Source organism: Bombus pascuorum, chromosome 14 (genome assembly GCF_905332965.1).
Source record: "Bombus pascuorum chromosome 14, iyBomPasc1.1, whole genome shotgun sequence".
NCBI lineage: Eukaryota > Metazoa > Arthropoda > Insecta > Hymenoptera > Apidae > Bombus > Bombus pascuorum.
In genome coordinates, this window is record NC_083501.1 from 2,937,790 (window position 1) to 2,961,010 (window position 23,221).

Sequence of the window (23,221 nt, forward strand, 5' to 3'; positions counted from 1 at the left end):
GAATCTTCCCTCTCGCTTCGTATCTTTCGCTGGAATATAATTTATAATATTACATTAAAATTATGATATATAAAATAAACATACGAATATCGAATATAGAAGGAACATAGGAAGAAGAATTTTGGGCTGAAAAAAAATTTCTACTCTATAGTCTTTCTTATATTACAATATCTCTTGAAAAGAAAGAGAGAAGAAGCTTCCCTTTCTTGTTGCACTGCCTATCTTCCGTTTCCCGCGGTAGCCATGTTCCCGCGCATCACGGCTGAAGAAGAACCGGATGTCAGTTCCCCAGAAACTCTCTTCTCCCCCTTTCTGTCTCTCCCTGTCTCTCTCGCTCTTCCTCTTTCTCTCCGCAATATCGGAAAAAGCGTCCCAGCTCGTTTTCCTTTTAACCGTCATTTTTTCCCCCTGGTTAAAGCTAGGGCTGTCTTTGAGCCTTGCGTTCTCGCGTCAGGTCACGATTGACGTAAATCTGAACGCAACTCCGATGATTCCTTCCGCCTACTCTCACGTGCGATGTACACGTGTCATTGTGGTCAAAAGTCGATCGTCCTGTAGGTATACACACATACAGATACACGTGCGTGTATCACGTACAAAATACTAGCTGTTAGGAGGAAGAAAATTTCGACGACAGTAGACGACTACGACGTTGACGCAAGTCCCTCGTTGTTATTGTGGTTGTTTCTCCTGCGAAATACGGCAGATCTATCGTCTGACTCGTTCTATTTTGCGTTCCATCTCTCTGTCTTCCTTTGTTCCACTCCCTAAGCCCTTTTATCACGTGCTAATAACACGTGCCTCTGAATAGTCGTTTTTCCATCACATTTCAATGGGTTATGCTACTCGATTCGTCGTCCAGTGGCATTATGCGCAGCTTTCTTAACTTTAATTATTTACTTTCTTGATTATTTTATTCATATGGATTCGTTTGATACAATAGTTTCGGGATCTTTTAGTGGCGATAGTTTGAGGGATTGTAGGATTAAGTTAGGTCTTATTAGATTTGTTATTCGGTCGTATTATACGAAGATTTTTCGGAGTATTTCATTCATAAACTGAAAACCATTCGTAGTTTCTGGCGGTAGCTTTGGGGATTTTTGAATGGCGATACTTTGAAGGTTGTGAGATTAGGTTAGGTTTTGCTGTTTAAATTTATTATTTGATATTATCATGTGTATGCTTTTCAACTAGTTTTCCGTGAATTTAAGTGGAAGTAACTCGAATTACGTAAAATATTTCGTAGGAAGAAGCTGATAACGAATAAAGCAAAAGAACGCTAGTTCGGTACTCGTCTGATATACATAGTCGTCGAAATAATATACATAGAAGTATCTTAACTACGATTGAAACGTCGTGTAGCAATATTTAATCACGTTACAATAATAGACGCGATAACGCTTATATATTTTAATTTCGATATCCTGTCGAAGACTGTTAAATTTTCATCCAGCGCGTGTCACTGACGATCATCTCCACTTAACCTGAAAATGCACAATTCATTTCATTTCATTTCCGATATCGTGCAATAACGATATCCTGTCAGTTTCTCACCAGATTAGCATCCACCATAATATCGTCAGATTACAATCTGTCGTTTCTTGGAAGATGCTGAATAATCGTGTGGTATCTAGGATCGTGATTGGTGGCTGTGTGTACAGTCACAAAAAGCAAGTGTTTACGCGGGAACTGGTCCGCTCTCCCCTCCACTTCGCTGAGACGCGCGCCACCTCCCCCCACCCCTCGCTCCTCTAACCTATACTCGTTCCCCTCCCACATCCCTGAACGCGGACCCGATCACCACGTGTTAGCAGCACGTGCTGCTCCGTCCATTTTCCGCGGTTTATAACGTGCACGAATATCCGATCGATTTTGTCATTATTCTCCGTCGATAAATAAAAGAGCTTTGTTACGACTCGGCCGTTAATGAAGCGTCGACGGGCGTGCCAGTGAAATTTCTGTAATTGGCGTGCTACCTTTCATCATACGTATGTACCACATATATGTATGATTGTGTACGTCGTTATGGTGATTCTCTGGCTGGAAGGAACGGAGAGAGGAAGAGTTTGGCGAAGTATATGATATGTACACATATGTACGTAAATAAGAGAGAGGTTAAGTTTGGTTTGAAGCAGACTGCGGATTTTTGAAGATGCAAAAATGCACATATTATACAAGGATATATAAAATATCAAAAGTGTAGTACTTATTGTAATTTTTAGTAGATAATATAATTCTTTATTCAAGTACCATTTACGTTTCATATATACACGAACATATGAATTTGTATAAATATTCGCTGTCTAAATCGGAGAAATAGTTTCAGAGCAGCATTTATGTATGTAGAGTTGGCGTTGAGGGTATTTCGATTAGAGTTATATTTGGAAAATTGGAGAGATATCATTGTTAGTATGTTGGGCTTGATATTTGTCATATTAAATGCTAAGTGACGTTTTAAGAAATGTTCATTGCCCATATTGGATTCTATGAATTATATCGCTATATATTATGCATTATATTTTGTATAGCAAGTCGTGGATACTTTATGGTTTACGAAATTTCTTTTTTAAATATTCAGTAAGTATTATATCTTGCTGACACATCTATAAATCATGAATTCCACCCTGTGATTTTCTATCGTTTATGAATTCCAATCTTCTTCCAAATTTCTTCAACATCAATCCTACTAACATTTATACCATCCCTATCTATCAACATTTATCCCTTGCTGTATAGCAGAAAAATCTAGCCTAACCCTCTAACACCTACAATACAAATTTCCTAAGTGATAGACAACGTCAATCGTATCGATATTTCTACTACCTTCCTTTATCGCCCAGAAATAGACTCGTAAACTAACATGACTGTAATATCTAATTCAGATCAATTAAGCTTAAATAAGCTTTAAATTATGTACATCCTTTATATTTTTACGTGCACAAGACATTTCTTATTTAATTTATCAATAGCATTTTCTTTTTGATTTATATTTTATATTTTTATACTTTTATATTTTTAAATTATCCTGTTAAAATACTTTGACATTTTGTTCTGTAGATTCACGAAAGATCGAGTACTCGTTTTCCATTTGCTATCTATATGAAATCTGATTATTTCAACACAAATTCAAGCCATCTAAACTCGAATAGCTTGTATGAACATAATCATACAACTTGAATTTAAGTAAATTGGTTAATCTAAACGATGCTTAAGCTTCTATACGTCTTAATTACCGGGCGGCGAAGGCTGGGTCAGTTCTGACTCATGCAGATATTTCACGTTATTAAGTTACATTTACGCCGTTCAAGCCACATTGATCAATTCCATAAATTGAACAATAGAGAAGGGGGATGATATTACAAACATTATTTTTGCAACTTGTATACTATTGTTTCTGACCAATACGAATATAACCATATGCACTTAGAATATTCAATAATAACAATTTTAACGCAACTTTCAACGATTGTACGAATTTGCTGTATGTATACAGTGAGAAGTAAAAACGAGTATAACATACATCGAAGGCATGTTTACTCGAACAACTCTTACACATATGTCGTATAAATTAAAAATTGATCGGAAAGATATAAAGCACGTACCGATACAAATTAATAATAAAAAACATAGCTAAGAGAATAATTTACGAACATCTTCTTATGTCAATAATTTACGAACCTCACTTTCGCAAAGTGTATACTCGCTTTCGCCTCTCACTCTATATACAATATTTTTATTGTGTTTCTAATTATAATTAACGTTAAAACAACAATGTATTCTCAATATCCACGAAGGAGCACCGGCAAGGTGCCCCACAAAACGAATCCGCTATAATCGTCGGTACACTGTAGTGTATCCGATCTAGGGTACCAGAGGGGGTGTGTCGCCTCTGGGGGTGGTCGGGGCGAGGGTACGTACGCGTCACGGCGCGGTATCGGAGGGGTCGATTATAAATTTTGCACGCGTGGTACGGTAACGTGCACGCTCCAGAGATTTCTATCGAGGATCCGATCCGATTCACTCGATACACCGTGCAGATAGGACAGCTTGATAGGGTTCGAAAAGAAAGATGACAAGGGGAGGGTGTGGAGCAAAGGGGAGAGAGCAGAACGTAGGAAGGTAGAGGAGGGTTGGGAAAGAGAACTTACAGTCCCTGGCGCAGGTACCATGCGCACCTACGTACACCTACGTTCCCCTAAGATTGCTACCTACGTAGTAGATAGATAGGTAGGTAGCTGCTTCTGCGTACCTGGCAAGGTGTATCATATACATATGTGTATATTTGTGTATGTATAGCCGTGTATATGTAGGTATGTGTATGAACTGTACAGGTAAAAGAAACGTTGTCATGGAAACGACCATGGCCACTCTCAATCAATACGCGATGGGATGTCGGTTCGGCCGGTGACGTCGGCTGAAAGCCCACGTGGTCCTATCGGCCACGTGCAACGCCTCCGTCCTTCTTTCTTTCCATCCCTGATTACCTATATTTTTTTTATCTTTTTTCTTTTCTTTTTGGTACTTGTTTACCAGGTAATAACGACAAGGTCCCTGTGATTGAAAAATTGTTACCGTTCTCGTATAACGCGACTTGGGAAGGTACGATACAAGTGAGATGCTCCTTAAGGAACTAACATCTAGAGAGATATTTATGAATAAAGAACGTACAAATTCCGAAGCTAAAGAAAGTTCGCATTTACGCGTTTTCGGTGCCATTTTGATTTTTGTATCTTTATGTTTGTAAATTTCTTTTTTAATGATTGCGCCGAAGTTGATTTTCGTCACGATATGGTTAATCTACCAAGTCTGTAAGATTATTTCGCCACAATATCGTTAATCCATTAAGCCTATAAGACTTTTTCGACTATTTTTAAGACTATGATAACTTCGTTGAGATGAAATAGAAATGTTCACGATAGAGATTCTTTAACAATTGCCAGTGTAGTGTACATGCTTGGAATATTTGTTTCGTTAGCGAGCTATTATATTTCGAATGTTTCGTTCGTGAGCAAACTATTATACTTGGAATGTAATTTTCGTGGGCAGACTGTATTATACTTGAAATGTTACTTTCGTGGGTGTATAGACTTAACATGGCTGTGTATAAAGGGATTGAGCGTTTTGAATGACTAGGAACCAGTAGCTTGTAACACTGGTGCTAATGTTATCTAAGGTATTTGGGCGTCATTAGGTTGTTTGGAATGTGGTTTCGAAGAGACGTGTTCATTAAATGTTATCCTCATCTTTCTTGCATTATGTTAGCTACTTGTGTTCAACCAAAAATCTTCTATTTAGTGGAACTTGAGCTTTAAGTCAATTCTAGTCATACTTGAAATTGTATCTTATTATTATTTCTTTTAAAGACCATGTTTTATCTCTGAATTCAGATTAAACCAACCGAGTATACGAAAACTGGCAATTATGTTGCAACATATTCCACAATACAGCTCTCACTCTTTCTTATCTTTTCTCAAAACAGTTTTCTGATCTTTCTTCTTTCTTTCCAAAAACTAGTTTCAACTCTAACAATAATTCTGAAGCCTCGTTCAAAAATTTCCCTTAAAAGTTGCCAAAGCGAAATCCAAATTCTTTGTTTCCCCAAACGCAACATTCTGTCTAAAGACACTAACATATAAAATTGACAAAATATCTTCTTCTGTTGGTCAAAAAATTTATCTATCTCCAACAAACTGTACCAAACCTTTACCCTTACAAAAATTTCCCTAGAAAACTCCCACAACGAAAACTCCCACAGCGAGAACTAAATCCCCCGTTTCCCGTAAAATCTATCACCCACATACATAATCTCACCTTAATCCTCGTCAAACCTCTCCCATCCCAGACCCTGTTCCACCTCCCCAAACGCTCTCACAATCGGACCAACAGCCTAACCACGAATCCACCGATCCGAGCGCAAAGCGAAGGCAGAAAAACGAGCAGAAGAGGCTCGAAGCAAATTACAGTGGAAAGGCTCGACTGCCTCTATCCGTGCGGTGTGGTACGCGACGGAAGGAGAGGATTGTAGCGTCAAGGAAGGCGGTAGGAAGGCAAGTAGAAGAGGTAGATGAAGTTTCGCGGAGGCTGGTGTGGCGCGCGTGGTTTGTCTGTTCTCAAGGTGTCCGAAGTGGAGAGTGTAGCGAAGGAGCAAGAGAGACGGACCGAGGAGAGCCGTGGACTTTGGTGGGGGCGAGAGCGACGCGGGGAGGGCCGTTGCGACGCCGGGCGTCCAGTGATCGCGCCTTAAAAGGTTCGACGCCGCACGCGCCCAACATCTGCCAGCTCGTTTCTCCTCTCTTCTCTTCCTCTGCTAGTTCGAGCAATACACGCGCGCCGCGTGTCCCCCTCTCTACACACGTTTTGTATGTACGTGTTGCGTGCCGGTTACTGTGTGCGTTTGACGCGTGCACACGCGTAGAAAGGGAGAGGAAGAGAGAATCCATGGTAAGTTCGAGGAAAGAACCAGGGGAGAGTTTCACGGGGACATCTTGCTTCAGGAGCGTCTTCCTCCTTGTTCTTCTCTTGCTTCTTCTTCTTCTCCTTCTTCTCCACCTCCTCCTTCTTCTGTCTCTTCTTCTTCTATCTCTTTTCCTATTTCTACTTCTTCTTCTTCCTCTTCTTCTTCATCTTCTTGGTTATTGGATGTGGAAAAATTGAAAGGAAATGAGCTGACTAGAGAAGAAGGCAGTAATTGGTAAAATTTAATTAAAGCTCGCTGTAATCTTGGAAATGCGCCATTATGAATCTACAAAATTTCTATGACAAATTACAAATGTGTTGTTTTATTAACTACTCTGATAATTTAGGTATTAAACAATGAATTTATGGGAAATTGCCGTATATTCATAACGTACGTTCATAGTTTGTTAGCCTGTAAACTTGTAGAATTTCTATGAAGAATTACAAATTGGTCATTTCAAGTACTCTGGTAGTTTTAATGTTAGAAAGCCAATTTATATTAGCATAAACTTCCATAGCTTACTACATAATAAATATACTCTTAATATTTTCTAGCATTATCTTCTCACATTAAACCAAGACCCAAAATATTAACTACACAATGGATAAATGCTGTGCAAAAGTTCCTGGTTGGATACTATTCTTTATCTTATCCTTCAAAAGTGATATATTTTTGAAGAATTGAAATAATACCGTGCAATTATGTAATAGTATTTATTTGTCGTTTTCTTTCATTTACTATATCTTTGTACATAATGTTGGTAATAGATAAATAGCGAATAGAGAAAACTAGATATAAGAATGTAAGTCCTTCAAACTCCGAAGGGCAAAAGAGTTATCAATAAATAGATAATACTGCCTTTCTTCATAGTTCAATAATATAGTGTGGCTGATCAGTTATTGAGTATATTTGAATAATAGATTCTATGGATAAATAATCGTATTATTAAATATGGGAAGGATATCAGGACAGAAGAGGAGCCTTGTTTTATATTGTAAAGTACATAGGTAGGATCTTCGTTCTTTCTCCGAATTTTATTATCGTGGCATGAAAACAAGGTATTTTATGTAGGTGATCGTTTTGAGTTCTTGAATAGAATATTTCAAAGAAGTGTAGGTGGTGCGACAGCTTTTCATGTATTCCATATCACTGTTCATATTGGTATGAATATTTGTAGAAGAGTTACAATATGTCGTTTAAGCGGTATGAAAAATATTCATACGAATGTAGGTAGTGGTATTAGGAAAGAAATACCATTTTTATCAGACTTCTTTTCATTCTCTTTACATCCATCAATGAAAGAAAAATTAATATTATTCTAAATGAAAAAGTAAAAAAAGTCTTTGAACTTTATAAAAAGATATAAACCGACATTAAACAGTATATATAATTTAATCATCAATTAATTCCAACAATTTCCATGAATCACTTCTACAAAAATTGATATAATATCGTTAAAAAAAGGATATGCACTTTTTTACATAAAAAAGCCATTGACATCAAACATTAGAAAAAACTTCCTTGTTCTATTCATCAACCTTTAGATTCTTTCCAATTTATACTACTTATTATGAGTTAATTACCTAATTTCCATAATATCATTTATTACATCACATTATACGTAAAAAGTAGTTCTCATAATTATCTCGAATCTTTCGCCGCTAAATTATCCTGTATTCTGTGCAAATTAATTAGTTCTCACCTGCCTGGTAAAATAAAATCCGTATCGAATCGCATTTCTTACTTCTTTGCTGGACTCGGCGCTGTATTTTGTTCCATTTTTTTCCACTCTTAGCATATTAAACCTATTATTTACTTTTAAAATTAGTAAGCGAATAAAAATATATATATATATATATATTTATTTATATATATAAAATAATGGAGCTGTACATGCAAACATAATTATTATATTATAATCATTCATCTACAAATTCATAGTTTTTAAGATATAATCTATGATATAAAATACTATAATATAAATAATTATTTCCAGATGAAAATGTAGTTAATGTTCTTTTTATATATTATTCTAGATATTTTTGTACATTTGAAATTTTTATAAACGCATAAACATCCTCAGTCCTAGTAATTATACAGAAATTTCTGGTATAATATACCAAAATTTAATAAAAGTAAACACAATACTCTCTTGTTATTCCATTCAGTAAGTAAAACTATCTGCCCGCCTACGTCCTACGTTTTTCATTGTTCGCATGAAAATACGAATTGCATAAGCACGTGCAATCTAGTTATTATAAAAACTTCGAAAAAATACGAGATATCAAATAATTATAAAATGTGTGTCTATACGTAACAAAGTTTTCTAAAAGTATAAAATCGCAGTCAAAGCCGTTGAAGCTATTTTATAGAATATGAAATATAAATCAATTAAAATAAAAATGCCAAATACCAGTAAAGTCAAACACAAAGGGTTCAGACAGAAGCTTTTCTTAAGAAAATTCTTTCGTGCGAAACCATTTCCCTGAACGAAGCCTTTAAAAGAAGAAAAATATGAATAAGAGTAAAATGAAGAAGAAATGGAAGAAGAAGAAGAAAAATACTGAGAGAGTCTACGTTTGGAATAAACGTAGTTCATGCGAGATTCTCCTCGCTCTCTTTATATGTGTTTATGTATGTACGTGTATGTTGGTTTTCCTCTCCCTTCCCGCGTACACGCGGCTCGAGTGTGCGTTCACTCAACTCACGAGCCTCCCTCTTCTTGTTTTCCTCTTTTCCCGACCCTCTTCCTTCACGCCACCTCGTTTTCCCTCTCTTTTCGCCGGCCCTCGGCGTTCATTCTGCTTCGCTTCGAGTAGAATCGGCCCGCGTATCGTCTCGCGCGTCGAGTATCGCGTTTCAAGCTCCAGTTTGCGCGCGCCTCAAACAGGGACACACAGAGTTGCAGAAGAATCTCTGCGGATGGCTCTGTACTTTCACGATAGCTTTATAGTTGCTTCGATCTGCCACATTTTTTATTAAAATCATATCGACTAGCTTAGCTGGCTGGAATTGAGAATGTGAGATTGGATCAGTTATAGAAGCTTTTGGAAGATTTTCTCCCGTTTTAGTCATTTCTTTCTGTTCTTCCTCTTCCGTGATCGTAACTTTGGTCTTTGGCTTTGGACTTACGTTTGGTCAAAGGATTCTTAGGTTTTTCGGAGAATATGGAATGCAGAATCTGGGTTTCCTTTTTATATTAGAGTTAGGTTTATAATTTTTAGAAGAATTGAGGGATAAAAATTGGGAAGTTGGGTTTGTAGCTTAGATCTATGACTTTTACAAAAATATGAGTTAAAGATTCTGCGTTACCTTTCTCCAAAATTAAGTTTATTATTTAGAAAAAAATAGAATAGAGATTTTTTCATTAAAATCAGTTTTATATTGGGATATAGGATAAATGTATTTGTACTATATTATACTAATACTATGATAAATCATTTCTTAACAATCTGATCATTTTATTGAAACGATTAAAACAAACATTTCACGCTACAATTGAATCGTAATTGATTATCTCAACACTCAATACAAAACAATTTATCCACCTATCTGGATACATTTCCTTCGACATTCTCTGTTGTTTACTCGACCGGTTTCACAGTTCTGTACTTGTTAGCAATCGTTGTATCAATTATTAGACGTACCTCGTTAGATAGATGTGACCTTGCTAGCCGGCATGGCTTCGTTAAACACCAATTGCGTATCTGGCGAAGAAAGTGCGAAAGAGCTAATAAAACTTGTGGCGATAACTCAAGAAAATCAAATAAACAAAAATATGATATATATTGTACTCCATAAAATTTGGTGAATTTTAGGAATTTCACCACATAACAGTTGATTCTTTTTCGTTATTTTTCACACGTGTGAACATTTTAGTTTCGTTTCTGTGCACACCAGAGAACATACCGAGACTCAGATCGTTCTAATATGTGTCTGGTCGCGTCGCGTTGGCCATGGCGAACCATGGGGTCCTATAACCGACGACGTGTGGTCCTACGTGCAGGCTACGACTCCTTGCACTGCCCTCCCGCCACGTTATCCGCTACCATTCTCATTAAAATAAAAATTTTTTTCTTCATTATTTCTATCAAGATTCTCTGATTTTCATTTCAATTCAATCTTTTGTTTGCTTTTCTTTTTTCTTCTCTATAGACTCGCATGACAACAGTCTTGATAGAGTCATACGACAGACAGTAAAGCAACGTCAACTGCACACATGTGGTTATTAACTGAATAGTGAAAATACTAAAATACTAAATGATGAAAAGTGGTAATATTTCAAGGGATTAGATTCTCTCATAGAATATTATGTCTTTCAGAAAAGAGGGAACATTTTAATCTTGTTTATTGTCACTGAGATTTTAAGAATCGTACCTTCTAGGGCTGAGGATTAGCAAGTTAAGGGATTGGATAATAGAGTAGAGGTGTTTCTAAAACAAGTAGTTGGTACGAACATAATGGAAATTATAATAGAATCAATGGTTGACATTTCTTATGATGCCCGAGTAAATCTTGATCCAATTTTCTAGGTTGGGTTTCAATCTAATAGGCGAAGATATTATAAAAGAAATGTTTGGCGAATGAAATTGAAACTATTAATCCCTATGTAAAGAAATTGAATTTTGGTCGTGCTGTTGGTGGAATAGAGAATCTTAAACGGAGTCAGATCAAATTTCTATTAGGATGTTCATAGGTTATCGAAAGGCTGATTTTATGGGGAAATGTCTCTGTAGGAGAGAGGAACACGTGTCCTACAGTCGGTTGAGGCCACGTGTGAGGTGCAGGATGTTTGTATCAGCTCCCTCAGTTCGGTTTACTCGCACGCGAGATATTGATCGATCGTTTGGTCGATATAACGGCAATTAGACCAACTTGCATTACATATTTCGATTTTAATGAAAATCGTTTCGATTATAGAGACTAATATCGATATTGAAATTGATATCGATTCGAGCATCGATTATAAAATAGCATTGATCCACTTACCGGCTCAATTATCAATTTCGATATCGATATTAATGTCTATTCTAAAGTTGCTTCCAATTATATTATCAGTTATAGTATAATACTAGTTTAATTATTTACATAGATTTAATTATTGATTTTAGTAACACTCTCGAAATCGGGCATAATTCTAATGCTCATGTATATATCGATTCTATCATTTACTCTAATTTCAACTAGCTTTAATAATCTCCTCATTATTGATTACTATTATCCACGGAAATTTCATTATCGATCCCCGCAAAGAGGTTACTCTCGAGATGCGCTACAATACCCACAAATTTCCAAAGCTCAGCCAAAGCAATATAGTCCTAAAACGCCCAACAGATTAAGCTTTAACAATCTCGAAGCTCCTCAGATTGCAACCAATCTGCCCCTGAGCCCAACCGTATCACTAAGTCGCGTACACGTTCCACCAAAAATTCCTCTTCGTTATATCTTGCATACCAAACGTCATACAAATAATTGCCTGCTTTTATTCGCTTCTCTGCTTGGCTAGTCGCAGCTCCAACGTCTTCGAACCTATCTACGTGTTTTATCCACCTGTACTTGCGAATCTTCATACACAATACAGGAGGAATATAGGTGGAATAAAACGTTTACGTGTGAAGCTCTGTTTCGAAGAAAACAGAGTTTAATTAAGAGTTGACCTATTACAAGCGTGTAATAAACTTGCTAATTTATTTGCCTCGCAGACAAAGCGTCGTACGAGACAATTTGATTCCACATTTTTGTCTTATTTTCGCATGTAGAAAAGCCTGCTGCTGATTATATTTACTCAAACCCAGTCGATAATTAGCCAAGTTCAAGTACGCTTGACAAGTTTTCAAACTCGATTTTTCTCGAAAACGAAAGAGAGAGAGGGGGGTTGAGAATGGGAGGGAACGAGTGAAGGGGGTAAAGGGAACGTGAACGGAAAACGTGGCGGAGCGGGGGAGGGGGAGGAAGGCACACGTCACTTAGTTGAAGCACGTGCTCTGGTTTCTGGCGGCTGCTCCTGCTCAGCCTCGGTCTTAGACTCAGCCCTGGCGGCTGCGTTTAATTTTAGCCACGGAGCTTTAACATCGTCGTGTCATAGGACAAAGAATATGGCGCGTTGCACTCGCGCCAACATCTCTCGTGGCTCGTGGGTTCGTTCTAGCCCGCGAACGATTCCTAGTCGACGATCCTCCCCTCGATTTGTACTACTGGGTGACTTAAAAGTCTTCGTTTCCAGTTGAAACTGGAAATTGTAGGGGTTATGATCGATATGCGTATCAGCGCAACAAAGAAAGTCGTTATTCTATTGTTAATGGGGATAAAATCGTAAGAAAGCTTCTTTTTCCATTCTTTTGCTTATACTTGTAATCCGCTTGTTACCTAAGCTTGTAACGAGCGAAAGCTTAACGCAATAATAATACTAATAATAATAATAAGAAAGAGAAGAATAGGAATAAATGATAAAGTCTTTTTCTTCTTTTAGGTTTTTATTCCTCCTTTTCTTTTCTGGGTCGCCCAAGTTGCTATTATTTGTTTGTTTTCTAATTAATTAGTTTTCGTATTAGTTTCGCGGTGGATCGAAGGGAAGAAAGAAACTGCGTTGGCTATAGGTGTACGACAGGCTTGCAGTGACGCAAGTAACGCTGATCGATGAAGCGTGTACCGTGTGTACGCGTATAACTGGCCGTTTTATGAGCGATACGTAATATGCGACACGCGGCACCACGGCTCTTTCCATCTGTTGCTAACGCGCAGTTGCGGCCTCGCTCACGGGGATGATTCTCGAGGATGACTTTTTTAAACGTTTCCAAGACTTATTCTGACCTTTATGTATGAACAAATTTGCATAATTATTACACTTAGTATCGATTGTTAGATTTGTATTGGTGCTAATCATTAGTAGCTAAGTAATGAGTATACGAGGCAATGTTTCAGAAGCCACACATTGATTAACTCCATAAATCGGGAAGCAGAAAAAAATGACGATGTTGAAAACATTATTTTTAAAACTTTGAAATTTCTTATTATTTACATCATTTTCTTGTAATAAATGAAAGCACGCAAGTAAGTAATTTGTTTTTGGAAAATTCAATATTAATCGTATATTTATGTAATGAAATTGTGAAATTGGTAACAAGTAGAGTTGAGCAGTTTGGCTTCCAAAGATAACATTTTGATAAAGTTTAAGTTTCGAAGATTCATTATGAACTTTGCGTACCGAAACATCTCTATAGCTTTAACGTCTTGTGCTGATTATTACGTTTCTACTGATGTCAGCTATATTTGATAAAGTTCGGGTAATTTAAATTAGATAATCACGGTTCATATAAAATAATCTTCAACTAGCATTTTGAATTACCAATCGCTATACTTTGAACTTCGGCATAAATTACTTTCTTTAAGTAAGAAAAAAAATCAGAAAAAATATTTCATATAGTTCGACTTTTAATTTTTGGTATTTGCCGGTAGAAAGTTTTCATAGACGGTTATTGTAAGATAGGGTTGAGGTTATGTGCAACGCGTGGGATCTTAAACGTAAGTCTTTCGTTGTGCAAGGAAATTGTTAGGGTTAAGAAAATGTCAAGGGTTAAAGTGTAACAGTACAGTAAGGAATGTAGAGAAAAGTTAATATGTTTAAATTCTTTATACCGATTGCTAAAATCGAGAGACAACCTCATATACGAGATGTTAAATATTCTGAATCATAAAACCAATAATTATCCTTTAATTAAACATAACCTCTTCAGGACATCAGTTATACGTAACATCTCCAAAAAAAGGTAACTATATAAATTTTTAATGTTCCATTTTAAATATCTAAATTAGAATCTAGATAAATTTCGCTAAAAAGTATGAAAAGTAGGAACCGATTTCGAATTGTAACAGATAACATAACGATAGTTAATTGTAACAAATGGGAATTTGTAACCTCTTAAACTTACATTCGATCGAATTTGAAATTTAGATAAATTCTCTCGAAAAGAATGTAAAAATTGAAGAAAGAAACAAGTTGTAATGAGTAATTTGGTGATGTAATAGGCAAAATTCGTATCTTCGTTTGAAATTCGTCCAAATTCCACTATGTTACAATGTTTAGCTTCAAGCGGAGTAATCCAGGCACGAATGAACGCGTGTGTAGAAGCATAGAAGCCCTTCACTGAAGCATCGTCGTTCGTGCTAAGCTATAGCGTGGATTATGCACGTGTGCACACGTTCTCTTGGGGATGCAGGCCCTCCTGGATCGTTTAGAACGTGGGCCTAGAAACGAATCTACAATTATTTGTCGTAAAGTAGAACGTAATGGTTCAGTTAGAAAATTCGTTTCCTGTTTTCCTCGTGAATCTTCTCTTACGTAATCCTGAAACGTATCTTGAAATTTGATATGTTTGTTTCTTACACGTCAATGAAGTTCTAGACACGTAGTTTTCCTTTATTATACTTGCTGCAAAATACACAGAATTACTTTAAAGTGATTCAGAATGACTTAAATAATATTTAAGTTTCTTATATAATAATTTTTATATAAGCCACTTTCATATGAGATAGGTAGTAAATAGGAAAAATAGATGAAAGAGAATATAGAATTTGATGAAGTAAATCTTAATCCTTTCCTGTATCATTAACTATATTTTGTATAAAAATTGCTAGAAAATATTAATTAGTATGAAGATAATTTATTAATTGTAGAAATATTTAAAGGTACTAGGGAAGGTTTAAGAATCGTAAAGAAAGTAATTTAAAAAGATCGAAATATATTTTGTCTTATTCTTGTTAGACACATACGTGTAATTTAAAAGTTCTAAGAATTTAGTAATTCAGGAAAAGTGTGCTCTGTGTGTTGCAGTCGCTTGTAGCGACACCACCTTAAGGTGAATAGATCTAATTGGAGAGGGAAGTGGAACTTCGGTAGTCGCATGTTGGCACTCCCGTGAATCACGTTGTGTATATTGAATTTGTTATTATCTCAATATATTTTGAAATCTTTATTATGTATTTTATCATATATTTTATCCTTTTTATCGTGGAAACCTTGTTAACATAAAGGCAATCGCAGTCGCATTTGGAAAATATTAATAGCAAAAGAGGTTCATCATACGAATAATACTGTGGGTGAAGGTTAGGATCATTTATTGTAATATGGCTACGTACGATCTAAAATTTAGTAACGCATTATCGATGTATTTTTCTTTAATTATCTATACGTATTATATTATATTTATGGAGGTTCTAATTTACAAATTCCATGACTTCTAATGAAATACATTTTTTTAGTACATTATACTTTCTTGTAAAAACTTTAGAAGAAGCATGTTTCTGTAATAAATAGTTAACGAAAAGAGAACATAGCTGAACAAAATTCGGTTCCAGGGGTACTAATTAACATTCGCTGCTATTGACGCATTCTGTGCGTCAATTCCATTGTCCGAGTAATAACGCTAACCAACGCTGACGCAATTTTTACAGTGTAGGTTATGTGCATTTGTGAAAGACAAACAAAATAGTATTGAAGAGGAAAGATTATTACTTAAAATAAAGACGTTCTTCACGGACAAAGATACAATTTCAGTGGCGATTCGCTATATTTTAATTAACAGCGAATGTTTTAATTCAAATATTCATTTAATAAATGGACAAATCTATTATAATTAGAGTGGCAGAAATTTCATATTATAATAGCTGATAAACTTTGCGTATTTTATATACTTTTGTATATTGTGAGAATTTTGTGTGTTCTGGCACTTCTGCGTAAATAAAAATACGCATCCAATTATAATGTAATGCTTCGAAGATGTGATCCTAGCATTCAGTCACGAAGATACATGTAATGCTTGGCGTGGCCGCGAAGAAGGGTCGCGAGGAGTTCACGTAAGAGCGAAGGGATTGCAAGAAGGTTGAGGAGGGGGCGGAAGAAACGTTAAGACACAGGGGAGAAAGAAGGGAGAAAGCGCAAGTGCAGGCGGGAGGCTGCAGCCGGCTGTGCCGTCAGCTGCCGACAGATTTATCGAGTGGCACGTGCCGATCCAGAGCAATGTCGTTTTATGCCTTCCTCTTTCCTAGTCGGCGGCTTCGGCGAAGGCAAAAATTATTGTCGCCTTTGTTTCACCCTGGAAACTTCGTTTCTTCGCCAACTGTGTCGACTGTTCGTTCAATTTTTCTGACTTAACGATTTCAAATTTCTTTAAATTAATGTTAACGTTGTCTTCAATTATGAAATTTTAGTTTTTTTATAGTATTTACCAGGATTAATTATTCTAATAGGTTTTGAATATGTAAATTTCATATTTGGAATTAATGAATTAAGATGTTAGTCTTCTTGAAGTTGATGAACTGCGGATGTAAAATTCTGTTAAAGACGCCAGTTATTGCCACTATTATTTTTATTCCAAACGTTTATCGTGAATGTCAATTTAATGTTAATTGTTTTAGAACTTCAATTTTCTGTAGATTTAATGACCTAAAACTTCACACTCCGCATTTCGGATTTCTAAATATACAAATTAATTTGCTTAGATCTGGCGATGTAAAATTTTTACTTCTGGATTTGGAAACCAAAAGCTTCAGAATTCCTCGAAAACGAAGTTTGCATCTGACGACCTGAAACTTTCATGATCTGAAGCTTTGCAATTCTTCTAAGAAGACAGGAGTTACAGTAGAATGGAGATATATTCCGATAATTCGATGACCACGTAACTAATATAATAATATATTATATATGATTTTTCCAAGTAAGAAAAGAGAAAATTTCCGGGTATTTTGGCACGACCGTGCTGGTTTTAGTTGCATGATCTCATCAATGAATCAGTTGGTCTTCAAGATTTGGCTCGCTTTTTGAGCTGACACTTCTCTGACGTATGTATTCTGCTGTAATAATGGTGGACGTTGAAGAGGAAGTGGAAGACGGTTTAAAAAAATATCGAGCGATCGGTAGTGGTACGATTGGTAACTGAAAATTGGGCAATTTGTTACACAACCTTCGAAATTATATAATTTTCCTAATACCATTTCTTATTCTTTAGTGTATCGTAAAAAAATCTAATCTTATGTTGCTACATAAAAATCATTATCTTCTATAGAGATATTTGTAGAAAAATATCTGATCTCAAATACTCTGTACAATAATTCTCTAAAAAAATGGAAATTTCCTACCTTTCTTTTCTTTCTGCACAATAATCACTTCATCCATTGAAATATTTCTCATATCCATATCGTATCAATATCCATTAAAATATTTATATTCATTGAGAATATTTTAGCCCAAACACTATACTCGATAATCCCCTGAAGAATGGAAATTTCAAATTTCTTCTCTTCCGTATATGCCTGCACAAAAATTATTCTATTCCATTCAAAAATCTCTTGATAGATATTCATATACCGTAAAGGAAATTATTTATAAACGCCCAAACAGTGTCATCTCCTAAACGACATTCATATAACGTTGATATGACAACCCAAATACTGTATCCAATAATCTGTTAAAAAATAAATGGACAACAGTGTGAACTTTCGAACTCTGCCATCTTTCAAATGGCGATTCATTCCGATCGAAGCAAGACAGAACGAACGATAACGATTTTCGTGGTGGCAGGCAGTATGGAACCGTATTAAGAGTGGCTTAAATTAATAACGACCGCTATTTTGGAGAAGCTTCCATGCTCCGTTAACCCGATTAAAGGTGAATACGGTGAACGGAGAAGATGGCATAAAGAATTCATTCGAATCTTCCAGCGTGACTGGTGCTTCGCTGATCCAATTGCCCTCGAGTAATTATGGAAACTTGGACGTTACGACAAGCTGCCGCGGATTTCGATCGTCGAGAATTTCACAAACCTATGCTTCGAGGCAAACCGATGGAAGAAAATCGGTTTTTAGTTGGAAAGAACAGGCATGGATAGGAATTACATTACGTCATGTCGTTTGCCATCTCTCTGCTCGATTTATATCGAGCTGGTTTGAATAAAATAAGTCCACGGGATATTCCTATCTTGGTTCATTTTCCAATTTCAACTATTTGGTTGGTTAGTATTATTTGTTCTTTCATTTTGAGAATAATCATTTTTTCGAGGTTTAATTGCGGCGATTGGGTTTGGTTTGGATTGGTTTGAGTTAGTTTGCTATTGTTTGATTTGCAACCTTTTGGTTTTCCTTTGTAATTCTTGGATTCCAATTATTTTACGATCTTAATCGGCCTTTTTCCAATAGAGGTTGAGTTTAGATTAGGTTTGATTTAGGTTTGGGCTAGTTTGGAGTAATGTTCTATTGCCTTTTTCAATTCGAATTATCTCGTGTGAGGAGTGTTGAAAGTTCGATCGATAGAAGTCAATATTAGAAATAATTCCACATGTGTGTCTTTCTATATTGTTATTTCATTATTCGTAATCATAGATCCCTGGCAGTTCGTGAAAGAATGTATAATAAATACTTTTAATTAAATTTAATTTACTTATTGCACGAATTATGTACAATTTCTTGTCTCTCTTCTGTGAACAAGTAACTGCAGTAGTATAAACTGATAATTATAAACTGATAATTGGAAGTGATATGTAAAGTGAAAGTAAAGAGTTATATTAGTTGGAATGTTCAGAAAATTGAAGGTTCAGAAGCTCGAGTCTTCCAGAGTGTTTCTTTCCGACGGATGAAAATTTTCACGTGGCTCGTGATAAACTATAACTTTAATATTGTCATTGCTGTGATCTCTTTCTTTTTTTTTATAAAAGATAAAGTAAATATTAACTTGGGTGCTTTTCTTTGAATTTTACAATTTTCAAAAATCAAGAATGTCTTTTTTTCTGTGTTTCAGGACCGTCGTCGTGAATGCAACACCGACCCTGGATCTTGGCTCCTACATGCAATAGAAAGGTAACTCGTGGCTTATTTTTTGACAATAAGAGAAAAAGTTGAACTTAGATAATATTGAAGAAAAATGCGTAGAAGTATATGAAAATTTCGCTCGTAAATCGTAATACAATCGGCAATATAAACGAAGTGAGTACGCTAACAGACATAAACAATGATAGTATTTTATATTTAAAAATAATATTCTATGTAAAAATATATAATAAATGGTGAATCAAAGAAATTAGTTTATCTGGTGTCACTGGGTTATCAAAAGAAAAAGAGATACTTCTTCGAAGCAGAAAGTCCCTTGCAGCTTCGATAAATACTTTGTTGCGCACTACTCACACACTACCTTTCAAAACAATTTTCTAAAAATCTCAAAATTTTCCAAAATAAGTATTCAATGAAACTTTAACGACAAGCTACTTGGAAATTCTCTCAAAAACCAGAATTCATTATTCAAGATATTAATCACCGTCAATACACGCCAAGAATATTCCACGGAACCTCTTCAAACCAAAAGTTAAATACCCAAATTATTCCATTATTTAAATTCAACTTGCCAATTCCTGCCTCAATTACAATCATAATAACCCTTCACAAATCACTATTTCGTACCAGGTTTAACTACCCCTACAAATATTTTATAAAAGGAGAATTCATTTTGGCAAAATCACCTTCAACATCTTTCAATATAAGAAACCAATTTGTCAATTTCTCCATTAATTACAGTTATGATAACCCTTTCACAAATCACTGTCTCATACCAATATCACCTACAAGAACCCCGTAATACGAAAGTCCATTCATTTTTCCTTCCTTTTTTCTTATTATTTTTCCTTTTCTTTCTTTTTTTTTTTTTTTTTTTTTTTGTTTTAAAATCACCTTCGACATTCTTGAACATCCTCCAACATTTCAAAGCAACAAAAATTATTCCAATACGACTACAGTTTCTCTCGATGCACCTTGGAAACTTTTCTATTCTTGGTCGTCGTTTTGAACAGAACCACCCTCGATATCCTCCAACATTCCGATACTTGGTTCGATAACGTTTCTTTCATCGAACAACCGAATAACAGAATTATTCAATTCTTCAAACTATTATATGCACCATCGAAATGTCTGAACTCTCGTCTTGGTCGTCTCGATCATCGTCATCATCATCCATGTTCGTGGTCGTAGACTCGTGTCAGGGTAAGGTTAGTTCGTTCGACTCCGGTGCAAGCCGGTTGGACGTCCTAAGGAAAGAGCTGGTTGGTCGCGCACACAAAGACCATCGCAGAAAAGCTATATCGGTGGTATTTTGGTTTTGGCTCGGCTCGACCCGCGCAGTTCTGGGAGTGGAGTTCTAAAAACAGCAGAGGTAAGTCCTGCCTGCTTGTGCCTTGCTTGCTTGCCTTGCCTTTGCCTTGTGGCCGTTGCGTCTCGAGCCTTGCCACATCGGCATATTCGGTCTCTTCATCACTATCTCTTCTCTCTCACGTCGACTATTCTCTATACAAACAACAAACTAGAACAACAACAACAACGACTACTGCAAACCGGTATCCAGTGTTTCAGGTTTCCACCCTGTGCGTTCATAGAAACGTTCGTAGGTGTTCCAAATATGTCTGATGGGTCTCTAGACACCATCTTTTCTCCTTCTTCTCGCCGTTCTTTCTTCCATTCTTCGTCTTCGCGATCCTGCGCACTCTTAGAGATTCGTAGGTGTTCCAAATATGTCTGATTGGTCTCTATTCCCTTTGTTTGTACTTCGTCATCCAGCTTCTGTGCTTCCGTGGGTACTCGTAGGTGTTTCAAATATTTTTGGCTCTCTTCTACATTATACGTCGTTTTTCCTTTGATTTCTTCTGTTCGTTCTTTGTCACGATTCCGTGCCTTCGTAGAGATTCCTATGTAGGTGTTTCAGATATTTTTGGTAGGTTTTCAGATTATACGTTCTCCACTTGGTTTCCTATCTTTCGTCATTACGATTCTTTCTAAGTATGAAGATTGGTAGATGTCCGATTGCAGCATCCCCTTCGTTCACACTTTAGTTCTTCGTCCTTGAGGTTCTGCGTATCCGTACGTACACGTTTTCAAACGTTTGAGACAGATTCTTCCTCCGCACTCATAGAGATTTGTAGATGCATCGAATATGCTTAACTGATCCCTAAACTGTTCTCTCGGTTCGTTCTTTGTCATCAAACGCCTATGTATCCATAGATACAATTTATTACGTTCCAAAGGTCTCTGATTATGTTCTAGATTATCCACTCTTCTTCCCTCCATTCGCTCTTCCATTCTTCAATACGATCTTATGCAACCATAAAGATTCGTAGGTGTTACGAATGTTTTTGTTGCAGCTCTAAACTATACGTTACTCTTCCCTTGGTCCATTTCTCCGTTATTCGTCATCGAACGTATCCATAGCTATTCCAAATATTTCTCATAGTTCTCTTATACGTTCTTCCATTCTTTATCACGATTCCGTGCAGCTATAGAGATTCGTAAGCGCTGCAAACATTTCCTACAGGTCTCTACATCAAACGTTACTCTTCCTTCGGTCCACTCCGTCTTTCTTCATCATCGGCCAACTTCCGTAGGTGTTTCAGAATACTGGTAGCAGCCTCTCTAGGTTATCCAATGTTTTTCCATTCTTCCCCATCACGTTCCCATACGAGCGTAGCGATTCCTAAGCGTCCGAATTATGTCTGACAGTCTTCTAACCTCTCTCCTCCGCTTTTCGCCATCAAGCTGCTGCGTATCCATAGCAACTCGCAAGTGTTCCAAAAACGTCTGATAGGTTTCTAGAGTAATATATTTCTGTTCTGTCGAGTTGGTTCCCGTTCTTCGCGGCGGCAAAACTCTTTAGCGACTAGCCGATGCGATCGCTACACCGCTCTTCTTATAACTCGAGCATAGTATGCCGGTTTCATTCCCAGAAGGCACCCGGTGGCGAACCTTCTTTTAGGCACCCTCGCGACCGCCTCACCCGGATTTATTTCTTCACGCCGAAATTATTTTTGGGATCTTTTCACGCGGTTTGTTAATACACCACGCCACACCGGCAACTTCTATTCCTCTCCTCTCTCTGTCTCTTCACGCTTGTCGGACCTACGTTTTCGTTCGGTTCTTTCTCTTCCCGTTGCTGGTCTCGGTTCACCACTAAATGCCCGATCTTTCGCCGTACACGCGGGACCAGTTGCACGCCGAGCAGGATCAAGGAAACGTGTTCTCTTCGTCGTCTGTACACGTCGACCTAGTCCCCTTTCTTTTCCAGTGGCTTTCGTCCACGTTGATCTTCCACGTTGCTTCGCCACTTCCTTGGGTCCAGTATACATCTCTGCCAGTGATCGTGCGTGTATCGTACAGTCCTCAGGCTGTTTTGCACTCACGTGCAGGTCTCAGACAGACGCGTGTCATTCGTCAACGACATTTTGCTTACTTTCCTGTATAAGTCGCTCTCAAACGACATCCGTCGAGCCATCTTCAACGTTGCTTCGCGATTTTCTTCCACTCTACCATCGTCATCGCGTGTGTGTGCGTGTATCGTTCGATTCTACATCTGTTTTGGTTCGTCGTACAGACGTTCGCTCCACGTCCTTTCGATTGCTTCGTGAATTCTATCGAGATCGTGAAATATTTGGATGTTCTGACGCGATTATGGCAAATGTGATTACGGACAAATTCGTTCAGAGAATCCACGTGGATTAAAGCGTGGAACGATCGATGGTTCGGAGATCATGGTTCGTCATGGCTGTCGCAGACGTTCCGACGTAAGTTCCCACCATTTTCTAAGATCCTCAAGGGATCTAAAATTCTATTTTTAATAGAATTTCGTTTCGTTGGTCGACATCGAAGGTTTTCTAGGTTTCGGACTTAGCGTTGAATTGAAGTTATTATTGAGTTTCAATTGCCAGGCATTTGGCGAGTGTTTACGTTTATGTTTATGTTTAT

The 23,221-nt window shown here is 36.9% G+C and overlaps 1 protein-coding gene and 1 long non-coding RNA gene across 6 annotated transcripts in view; one reads left to right on the forward strand and one right to left on the reverse strand.

Annotated features, from left to right (window-relative positions):
• The window catches only part of LOC132914258 (myocyte-specific enhancer factor 2), an 80,072-nt gene that overhangs the window by 7,459 nt on the left and 49,392 nt on the right, over window positions 1-23,221 (forward strand). For 4 of the 5 annotated variants that reach the window (XM_060973214.1, XM_060973223.1, XM_060973221.1 and 1 more), the window contains exon 2: window positions 19,245-19,303. The gene's annotated coding sequence lies outside the window, so the exon portion shown is untranslated. Of the gene's footprint in view, window positions 1-15,393; window positions 15,560-19,244; window positions 19,304-23,221 lie in introns of those variants that run through there. The other variant, XM_060973217.1, reaches the window with a different exon arrangement.
• Window positions 16,834-22,232, reverse strand: LOC132914290 (uncharacterized). Its single transcript, XR_009659555.1, has 3 exons — window positions 20,168-22,232; window positions 17,591-17,764; window positions 16,834-17,387 (listed from the first exon to the last, which is right to left on the reverse strand). It is a non-coding gene; the product is annotated as an uncharacterized LOC132914290 (long non-coding RNA).